Source organism: Microtus pennsylvanicus, chromosome 3, assembly GCF_037038515.1.
Source record: "Microtus pennsylvanicus isolate mMicPen1 chromosome 3, mMicPen1.hap1, whole genome shotgun sequence".
In the NCBI taxonomy this organism is placed as follows: Eukaryota; Metazoa; Chordata; class Mammalia; order Rodentia; family Cricetidae; genus Microtus; species Microtus pennsylvanicus.
The window spans coordinates 84,463,016-84,473,360 of record NC_134581.1 but is presented as its reverse complement, the minus strand read 5'-3'; the positions used below and the strand labels follow the sequence as shown (position 1 = coordinate 84,473,360).

At 39.3% G+C, this 10,345-nt stretch overlaps 2 pseudogenes; both read left to right on the top strand.

Moving 5' to 3' along the window:
* Positions 1-4,372: 4,372 nt before the first annotated feature.
* Positions 4,373-5,678, top strand: LOC142846678 (developmental pluripotency-associated protein 4-like; annotated as a pseudogene).
* Positions 5,679-7,885: 2,207 nt separating this feature from the next.
* LOC142847214 (large ribosomal subunit protein uL23 pseudogene) lies at positions 7,886-8,414 on the top strand (annotated as a pseudogene).
* The last annotated feature ends 1,931 nt before the right edge of the window (positions 8,415-10,345 follow it).

Genomic DNA, 10,345 nt, shown 5'->3' with positions numbered 1-10,345 from the left:
TGGTATTATCTTGTGGAAATCAACCATTAGCATCAACATCAGCACCTGTCTTCCACTACTGAGGACGTCTGGATCTCCAAGTGACAGGGAAGCTGACTTATCCTGTGATACCTATTCCTTTCTTGTTCAAAGTGCAGCTCAAACCATCTATGCTTCCCTATGACTCAATGACAGATCAGTGACAACCTTCAGATTCTCTTCTCAGCTCTCAAGCAGTTCAAGAGCAAAAGAGACGTTCTCCTCTGTCACTGATATGACATGGAAAATACAGAATCAAAAACTCCAAAACTATAAGGCAAAATGGCCACTGTCTAACAATAGGCCCTGACTGCTTGGAGCCTGACATGGTGACTTCTAATGTTATAGTGTTGAAAACCAGGAGTTAAAACAAGATGTTGTAAAATAAACTTTTAATAATGATAGGGCCTATGTCCAGTCTCCCATAGTAAGATAATAAAAATAGCCCAGATTAAAGAGTAGTCTCTTTTACCAAGCGAGCAAGTGATTAAAAGTAGAATTTTGCAGTTATTTTTATGATCACAGGAAAAGTACATGATATGGGTTTATGGTTAGGCAGTTAACAAACCATAAAACATTTTATGGCCAGTCAATTCTCAGAACAATGGAAACAATTTACAATATGTCAGTCTCAGGATTATGGAGAAAGAACCAGTCAAAAAAGGTTGCCTCTAGGTAAGGATGTGATTAAAGTCTAACATTGTTTAACTAAAAAGAAAATGTAGTCAGCTGTCCCTCGACAATAATACAGTATTCAAACACCTATACTCTAACTCCTAATGATCACAGGTACCTCACCACAAATGACCAACCTCAGGGAAACACAAATAACATTGTAAAGTTTGTTATAAGAAGAAGTGATGAGTTACCCTGTAGTTGACCTTTCCTTTGGGCCACCATCTCCCAAATAACTACACAGAGACCTCTGTGTTGTAGTAGGAGCTGTGGGGCTGTGTCCCTGGTACCCCAGCTGCCTGGCTAGCTTATGCCTCGAAATAACAACACATAAACTGTATTCTTTTAAACACTGCTTGGCCCATTTCTATCTAGCCTCTTCTAGGCTAATTCTCACATATTAATGTAGCCCATTTCTAATCATCTGTGTAGCACTGCTAGGTGCGCTTACTGGGAAGATTCTAGCCTACGTCCGTCCTGGGTCGCGTGTGCCTCAGAGAGCAGAGTTGTCGAGTCTGAGCTCACTTCCTCTTCCTCCCAGCATTCTGTTCTGTTTACTCCTTCCACCTATGTTTTAACCTATGAGGCCAAGCAGTTTCTTTATTACTTAACCAATGACCTTCCTCCATCACCTCTGATTAATTATTAATGCTCAGCCTATAGCTTAGGCTTCTTTCTAACTTAACCCAATTCTATTTATCTATGTGCTGCCTCATGGCTCATGGCTTTTACCTCTCAGCTTGCATGCCTTGCTCCCTCTGTGTCTGGTCTTTCTTCTTCCCAGATGTCTGTCTGTCCAGAAGTCCTGCCTATGCCTCCTGCCTACCTATATGCCGGTAAGCTTTTTATCATACCATTCATAGTGACATATCTTCATACAGTGTAAAATACTATTCCACACTATTTTCTCTTTTTTGTCTAAATAAAAAAAGAAATATTTTTAACTCTAAAACAGTAAAACTATATACAATAAGAATGATTATCAGGTAAGACATTTATAATTCCTTTCCATTTGTGGGGGATTTTAGAGAAAATATTCCTCTATCTATCCTATCTTAGTTTAAAGTTTTATACCTAAAGCATTTTTGTTATAACTTGTATTTCCATCCTAAAACTATTCTTCTAGACCTTAAGACATCTTTTTAGATAAACAGCTTAAGTTTTTATATTTCTCAACATTTGATAAATGTTTCATCATAATTATCTATTTCTCAATCCCTGTCAGAGACCCAAGAAAGATACACTATTACTTGAGTAGGCAGGAAGTGCAGAGAAATCAACATTCAAAATTATAGAAATTATGGAAACATCTAGTTGTCTGTACAGTTACCCCATGGTTCCTCTACAATGTTAGGGCATCAGTCTTTCTCCTACAGGTCTAGAAGGCTTTGTCCTACAGTTTTGATAAGCTTTTCTGAAAGGCAGGATTTTTGAAAGACTATCCTATCTTGTCTTGACAATGCTGGACAGTCATTTTTATTGGTGTGTGTCCTGCTTGTCCAGTTTGGTCATACTGTCAACAATCAAAGCAAGGATGGTTTCTTGTCCAATTGGCTACCTTTTGCCATGAGAGTGTAAATTCTGTATGGAAGTTCTTTGATGTCCATTTTTGTTTCTTGAAGTAGATTGGTGCTTCCAGGAGCACATATGTCTCACTGTAATGAGAAGCCTTATGTTTTTAAAGCATTTTAAATGCTTTATTGCCTGTAAGTCTTTGAAGTGTTTGAAGATTACCTATCTATTTAAAATATATCTCTATATGTCCTTGAAAACATACTTAATATTACTGTATATTTGATTGTTATAGATGACTATTAACCTGTGTTTCTTTATTATCAAAAATAGCTTTACATTTTTAAATGAGCTGCATAGTAACAATACAATAAATAAGAATAGAAGCATATATACAATATAAGAAAAAAATAGCCTTAAATTTGTATCAATATACAAAAATCTATACCATCACTATAAAATATTTGAGACTAGTGGTTGTTTAAAAGTAGACTCAAAAACCACTCTTTTAACCAATATTTTTATACTATATCCCCCCTTTTCTCCTTCATAAAGAGCTGCAAATGAAAAGGCCAAGTAAATATAAAGGCAGACCTACCAGAATTAGACCCGAATTTTCAATAGAAACTCTGAAAGCCAGAAGGTCCTGGACATATGTGGTGCAGACACTAAGAGACCACATATGCAAGCCCAGACTACTATAACCAACAAAGCTTTCAATCACCATAGATGAAGAAACCAAGATATTCCATGACAAAAACAGATTTAAACAATACCTATCCACAAATCCAGGCTTACAGAAAGTACTAGAAGGAAAACTCTAACTGGAGGAAGTTAGCTACACCCATGAAAACACAGGAAATAGATAATCTCACAACAGTAGAAGAGGAGAGGAAAGGAGATAGGAGGGGAGGGGAGGGGAGGGGAGGGGAGGGGAGGGGAGGGGAGGGGAGAGGAGAGGAGAGGAGAGGAGAGGAGAGGAGAGGAGAGGAGAGGAGAGGTCACATGCATCATTTGGTGGATCTGAAGCTCCAGTGACTTGGGAACACTGGGAGCCTCTTCTCTCCTTCCACCACAGGATCCTATTAATGAAGCCACATGATTAGGTTTGCACAGAAAATGCTTAAGAACTCTTTCCCCTGAACCATTCCTGAAGCTATTATAAGGGTCAATAAAAATTTAAAAAATCACAGGGTCCTGATTGCACTTTTAAAAAAACTGTACACAGCCGGGCAGTGGTGGCACATGCCTTTAATCCCAGCACTCGGGAGGCAGAGGCAGGTGGATCTCTGTGAGTTTGAGGCCAGCCTGGTCTACAAGAGCTAGTTCCAGGATAGGAACCAAAAAAGCTACGGAGAAACCCTGTCTCAAAAAATCCAAAAAAAAAAAAAAAAAAACTGTACACCAGGAGAATAAAGTTTAAAAAAATCTTTACTGTGAACAAAAGCTAAGAGTCTTGTTTGTGTCTTTCCCTGAAAATATTTGGGAGAGAAGTCAACCATAAACAAGATCATATACAGTCCTGGATCCAAATGTAGTGTATTATTACTGTATTAAAACTTACATTTGAATATATGGCTTTATCAAAGAAACATGATCTCAATGATGGTAGGCTTTCAAGATAATATTAATTATGCTGGAGTCCTTGATTCTTAGTTTGCAAGAGGATTCAGCATAAAAATCCTTGAATGTGTGGCTTGTGATGTAGCTCAGATGGAAGGGTGCTTGCTTGATGCCATGATTTCCATCCTCAGCTGCTCCTACAACTGTGTGCAGTAAAGCACACTTGTAATCACAACTTTTGAAAGTTGCAGGCTCTCCGAGATACCCATAAGTTCAGGTAACCCTTGGCTACATAAAATGTGGGATGACTGCCTGCAATACTTGAGACCTGGCCTCAATAACTAAATAAATGCATAAGCAAACGAACAGTTCAAGAATAAAGTACAAACAGAGGAGACAGGCCCCCCACTTTTAAGAGCTGTGGAAAATACCAAATATTTTGATACTTGTGATTTTTTTGGTATAAAGAAAAAATGATCATAATGTATATTTAAAAACAATTTAGGAAGTAGGAGGAGATTTCTAAAAGCTGCCTGAGGCCAGAGGTCATTTGGAAGGTGGAAGAATTTTCTTTCGGCGGTTTCACCTAATTCAAAGATGGAGGATGCTTGGAAACAAGGAGTTGAGCAGCACAGGAGAGCCAAGAGAAGTGGACTGCCTGATGTCTAGTCAACCGAGCACATCCTTTGCAAAGCCCCCTGCAAAGAAAAAAAGAGCAAACAAGACAGCAAAAGAGGACGATTGTAAATCAAACAAGAAAGCAGAAGATGCTGAGACTCCAAAACCCTCTCCTAGGAAAATACCAGTCCCTCCTCTACCGGATTATCTGCCCCCAGTGAACCTGATTCACCGAGACATTTTGCGGGAATGGTGCAAGAAGCAGAAGCTGAGCAGCAAAGGCCAGAAATTAGAGACTTACAAACGACTCCTTGCAAGTTCTTACCCCAAACAAATGACTGAATTAGAGAACATTCCTGACACACCGAGAGAGAGAGGCCAGGGTGAAGATGCGTAGGAAAAAATTTAAGACGGAGACGGAGGAGGGACAAGAGTCTTGTCCTTAGGTGATAGTGCCTCTTGAAATGGTCCCTGTACCCGAGGAGCAGATGCCCGCCCTTACTGAACCTCCTGTCCTCTATGAAGAGGTCAGCACAGCGGTTGTGACCACAACCGCCTCTGAGGCAGTGTTGGCGTCTTGGTCGAGGATTGCAGCCAATGCTAACAAGAACGAGGCCCTGCAGTCCATTACAACACCCAAGACATCCGGGGATCTGTGGTGTGTGGTCTATGGGAGAAGTCTTCCAGCAGACTCAAGAGGTTGGGTTCAGCTTCAGTTCCACGCTGGACAAGCCTAGGTACCTGAGAAGAAGGGGAAAGTGATTGCCCTCTTCCTGCTGCCAGCCTGCACCTTTCCGCCCCCACACCTGGAGGATAACATGCTGTGCCCCACGTGTGTTCACAAGAACAGGATCCTCAATAAGAGCCTCCAAGGATAAAGGGAATCTCAGGTGTGAGTAGCTGCTGCCATTGCCTACTCCTTGGAGTGAGATACGGAACTGCAGCCAAGACTGAGACTGATGGGAATTCACACCTGTGCCCTTGAAGGTGCCCGGATCAGCCAGAAGCCATGAGGCCTTGTTTGTTATTTGCTGCTGTAGTACTAGCAGCTTGGAAAAAGAGCCAGTGAAGACACCAAAATGCAGCAGGTCCACCTCTTCCTTGTGAGGACTGCATACTCTTAAGTGACTATGCCTTTTACTGTTGTGTGAAAATAAGGTTTTGCTGGGGTGGGAACTGGCATCTCCAGATATAGTACTTGCTTGTACTGCCACCGCCACAACGGGGTCATAGGCAGTTCTGTGATCCCCTGTAAAGATTTAGCTTATGACTGTAGCCTCTGCATGTCCCCTTTCCTGGGTTGTAGTATGTTTGTTAGTGTGTAGTGCTTGGGTTTGTTTTCTATTGTTGCAATATTAAACCAAATCTTGTTTTTGGCTTTTGGTTTTGTTTTTTCTGTTTGATTGGTTACTTTTCCCCTGAATCCCTTCTGCCTCTCTCTGGACATCATACTGTTTGTTTGTTTGTTTGTTTGTTTGTTTGTTTGTTTGTTTATTTGTTTGTTTTGGGGAGTTCGAGACAGGGTTTCCTCTGTAGCTTTGGAGCCTGTCCTGGAACTAGTGTAGACCAGGCTGGCCTTGAACTTACAAAGATCACCTGTCTCTGCTTTCTGAGTGCTGGGAATAAAGGCGTGCGCCACCACTGCCCGACTATCCTGGAAAAAAAAAAACAATTTAGTGTCCATTATTGTTTCCAAAATAATGCAAAACATAAAACATAGACCCTTTATCAGAAAGTATACTATGCAGAAGACAGCTTTCAAATAGTAATAGGGAAAGAAAAGAGACAGTATAACACACACAGACACGTCTCCACGGTCTAATTTTTACTTTTTAATTTAACCCATCTCCATTAATCTTTTTATCACCACGAGTTCGTGGCCTACCAACAAAGTTTCAGCATGTCTATCTCCAGCAGCAGATCCATGGTGTCTCCCTAACTTCGCCCTTCTTTCTCCCAGCATTCAGTCCAGTCCTCCCGCCTACCTAAGTTCTGCCCTATCAACAGGCCAAGACAGTATCTTTATTCATTAATGGTAATCATAGCACGCAGAGGGGACTCCCACATCAACCACTCAGCCATCTATACTTTTAAATTAGCTTCTCAGCCATCTAACAAGACCTCACCATACTTTTAAATTAGCTTACAAAGTAGTAGGATCCAAAAAGAGGAATTTTTATACATCTTTAGTTTTTTTATTAACCAAACCCCATACTTTATTTTCGCTCCTATGCCATAATTCCAATCCCTGTTAAATATTTAGCCCCTCTACTTTCATAACATTCATGTTCTACTCTAACCCTTGCTCCGTAAGGCCTCTGACCCTCACATTATCTTGGATTATTTCTAGTGTCTTAATTCCTACAAACTTTCCTAACTGAGCTCACAAATCTCAAAACTTAAAGTAAGATGCAAATTTAAAGATTTTAACCCAATATAATTGATGCATAAATGGAAATAAAAAACACTCAACTTATAAGCAGAAATTGACAAATTGTGTTAAAAATTAAGACAACATAAAGACTATAGTTAAAAACTATCTCAAAATTAAAACTACACATAAATTTAAAAGTAAAAAAAAATAGGCATCCCATGCCAACACTGTCCTAAAGAAAGTGTTCATATGAACATTAAATTTATCTTACAAAGTGGTTGTTTGTTCATGGAGTTCTAGCCCTAAAAATGAAGAGGCAATGAATGACTCCTGGGAGAAGGAGAATTAGATCTGCCAGAGATGAATCCCCATATGGTTGAACAAAGCAGAGTGGTCAGCCCTAAAACCATAGATACACAAACAACAGAAACAGACTCAGCAGGTTATACACACACACATACACACACACACAGAGAGAGAGAGAGAGAGAGAGAGAGAGAGAGAGAGAGAGAGAGAGAGAGAGAGAGAGAGAGAGAGAGGGAGGGAGAAGAGAGAGAGTATACACACATCTGTAGCAAAATATTCACAGAAGAAGAGGGTATCCAAGACACAGGAAGAGTTGGAGGAAGGGTAGCCAGGAGAGGATGGAGGGAGAAAAACGAAGGGAAAAGTGATATAATTCTATTTCAATTAAAAATACATTTGAAAAAGGATGAGTAAAATATTCAAAAGGAAAACTAGGCAATAAGACAAAATACTCTTAATGTTTTAAGCTGTAACAGAATTTCAAACTGTACAAATCTAAATCAATGGAAACAAAGGTAAATAAGTTAATAATGATTACACATTTGAAAAGTGTTTCCTCAATAATTGCTAGAAAAAGTCCCCCCAAATATAGCTAGATTCTGGTCTAGACTGAGATGGCTTAGTGGCTAAGAGTATTTGCCATTCTTGTGAAGGACCTGGTTTGGTTCCCAACATTCACATCAGGGGACTGATAGCCACCTGTAACTCCAGATGGAGGGGATTCATCTGCCTCTTCAGGCCTCAGGGGGCACCTGGATGTGCTGAGTGCAAATAGAAACAAGTGGAATATGCACACACAAATAAAAATAAACAGCCTTTTCGTCAAGATGGCGCCGAAAGCGAAGAAGGAAGCTCCTGCCCCTCCCAAAGCCGAAGCTAAAGCGAAGGCCTTGAAAGCCAAGAAGGCAGTGCTGAAAGGCGTCCACAGCCACAAAAAGAAGAAGATCCGCACATTGCCCACCTTTCGGCGTCCCAAGACCCTGCGTCTACGAAGGCAGCCTAAATACCCCCAGAAGAGCGCGCCCAGGAGGAACAAGCTTGACCACTATGCCATCATCAAATTCCCCCTGACCACCGAGTCAGCCATGAAGAAGATAGAAGACAACAACACACTGGTGTTCATTGTGGACATCAAGGCCAACAAACACCAGATCAAACAGGCTGTGAAGAAACTCTATGACATCGATGTGGCCAAAGTCAACACCCTCATAAGGCCCGACGAAGAGAAGAAGGCGTATGTTCGGTTGGCTCCTGATTATGATGCTCTGGATGTTGCCAACAAGATTGGAATCATCTAAACTGAGCCCAGCCGGCTAATTCTAAATATACACTTTTTCACCATAAATAATGCTGCTTGTCTTTTTTTTTTCACTTTCTGGTTGGGCTGCTGACATTGCTGTACTGCGGTGTACACTAAGGTATATGCTTATATGGGGTGGGTGCTGGGAAGTGTTTTCCCAGCTCTGAGCAAAAAATAAATCTATTTACTCCATTGGAAAAAAAATAAATAAACAAACAATATTACTAGATGAATTGGAAATTAAATCCCAACATATAAAACCTTAGGAATACACAGCAAAGAAATAAAAAAAAAGTTAAAATATCAACCCAGTAGCAGTCTTTGTAAATACTTTTTATTGGAAATTGACATGATGATTTGAAAATCTCCATGACAATCAAAGAACCAAAAATATTCAAAATAACTTTAATACAGAACAAAATTAAGAGACACATTTTCTGGTTTTAGAAATTCTAAAACTTCACAGTCATCAAAAAAGGAATAACATGTAATCAGATGAAGAAAAAATACTGAACTCTGCTAAGACCAACAAGCATGTGGACACTTTTCTTTATTTCAAGAAGAAAGGAAGAATTTCAAACAAATTGTCATAGAATAATTGGACATTCACAAACATGAATTAAATAAATACAAGATCTTCGACCAACCTAAATTATATGAATATTAATTCAAATGTATGAGAAAAATATGAAATCCAAACTGAAAATTTGCAGAAATAAAAGAATAATTCTCACATATGAGACACAAAAAGTCATTGCCTGCATCCATGTTACAATGTTGGAGAAAGAAAATCTACAGCCTACGCAGCTTCTAAACATGAAAAAAAAAAGTTTGTTTCTTTTTTGAGATTTTAACATAATGACATTCCTTTTCTATAATTGCTATAATTCCCCCTTTCTTTTCTTCCCTACAAACCTTCCCACATACTCTTGCTTCTTTACACATTCATGGCCTTTTTCATTAATTGTTGTTACAAACATATATGATATATGTTTAGGAATGTATTTTTGTATTTGGGATATGGATATATATATATATATATATATTCTAACATAATAATAAATATATTTTCCAACCTGCTCAGTCTGTATAAAGTCATTTTTATGTATATTTTTAGGACTGATCATTTGATATTGAACCAACTGGTGTTATCTTCCCTGGGGAAGACTATTTCTCTTGTTCTCAACATCCTTTAGTTGTCTATAGCTCTTTCTATAGAGTTGAGGCCTTCTAGGCTTTCTTCCTCAATCCCCCTGAATCCACATTAACATTTCTTGCTAGTAGCCATGTGAGAGGATCAGTAGGCAGCAACTGAAGCTCAAGGTGTCAGCCCACCAGGAGGAAACTCCTTGATGGGTGAATCTTAGATAGGCAAGGCGCCAATACCACAGACCCTGGAATGTCCTTTGCTTCTGTTGTGTCTTTTCATGTTTGCTGTTGCTCTGTTTCTCTGGTACCTTCACGGTGTGAATGAGTGTGGGGAGATCCCCACTGCCTGTAATGTACTGTGTTTATCCCATGGAAATATCCTGTTCTACTGGGCATTTTTACCTGTGGATTATTATGAAGGTGATTTCTTCCTAAGCTTACTGTCTAAACGATAACAATAATGTTAGTTTATATGAAGTTTTGTTGATTAAAAATATTTAAAAAGGAAGTATCACACAGCTACAACACAAGAGTTTCTATTGAGGAGTCACATAGATTGCAGCTTAGGTTAATTGTTTTAAGAAAAGCAATTGAGTTCCAGTTAGCCCACCTAGCTTAAATTCTTTTAAACTTAAGGTTGGGAGATGTTCAAAATCTTTGAAAATAAATTAGAATAAGATGTTGTTTTTGTCAAATAGTGTTGAGGTCAAAAACCCAAGAAGACATGCTAAAGCTTTAGAAGTCACATAGTTGACTGTGGTACTCTTTCAGGTCAGGCAACAAGAACAAAGCAACCTATTATTACCAGCTGACTCATTTTCCTGCTAAGA